Raw genomic sequence first — 783 nt, 5'->3', positions numbered from 1 at the left:
CTAGATCATTTATTTCCACTCGATTCTTTTTGCTTTCTTCCATTTCATGTTCAAACATTGCATTCAAAACTGAGGATTGAGCTGCAAGTACAGATTTATGAGCTTTAAATTCTTGTCCTCTCACAAAAAAACTGCAATCTGTAAATCTTGTGTTTTCCCAGAGATTACCTCATTCTTCTGCTACTTGACATTCAGGCACCTTCAAAGTATTTGTATTCGTATGTCCTGATATATTTACTGAATCTTGGACTACACTCACCTCACAAAATAAAGTAAGCTTGTCATCTGGTAATAGACCATTAGCTTCATCAAGCGAAAAATCCCTTCAAATGAATTTTTTAAAACCCCAGTCTTTCCCTTGTACAAATCGACATGCTCTTTGGCTTTCCATTGCTTTTGTTTCTTCCCTTTTAGCGTGTAGAAGGGAAAATTTGAATTTTGCTCGAACTTCACTTTTTGGGCAGCTGACTAAAAGCAAACATAAAAAGAAGTAGTCTTTTCTTTCATCATCTAATCCCTTTGGATTTACCCTTAGGCACCATTTCATTTAACACTAGGGCTTGATGAAAATGTTGAACTTTTTAACACTTCTCCCATTTCCTCTCCACAAAAGCTGAAGTTATGAATGGTCCACATGTAGGAAAATTTTACTACTTTCACCTGCGTGTAAGACCAGCTTTCTGTGATAGGACCAGCAGACAGATCTCCGGGGAGAGGTGGGGTAGGTTCCCGAGACATTGCCACCTCACTGCAATCTTCCAGGATTTAGGCAATATCCCACCC

At 38.6% G+C, this 783-nt stretch overlaps 1 pseudogene; it reads right to left on the bottom strand.

The window, feature by feature from the left end:
- Positions 1-4: 4 nt before the first annotated feature.
- On the bottom strand, positions 5-738 carry LOC115284946 (annotated as a pseudogene).
- Between the last annotated feature and the right edge of the window lie 45 nt (positions 739-783).

Source organism: Suricata suricatta, unplaced genomic scaffold, assembly GCF_006229205.1.
Source record: "Suricata suricatta isolate VVHF042 unplaced genomic scaffold, meerkat_22Aug2017_6uvM2_HiC HiC_scaffold_27159, whole genome shotgun sequence".
In the NCBI taxonomy this organism is placed as follows: Eukaryota; Metazoa; Chordata; class Mammalia; order Carnivora; family Herpestidae; genus Suricata; species Suricata suricatta.
This window is presented reverse-complemented; position numbering and strand designations above follow the sequence as displayed.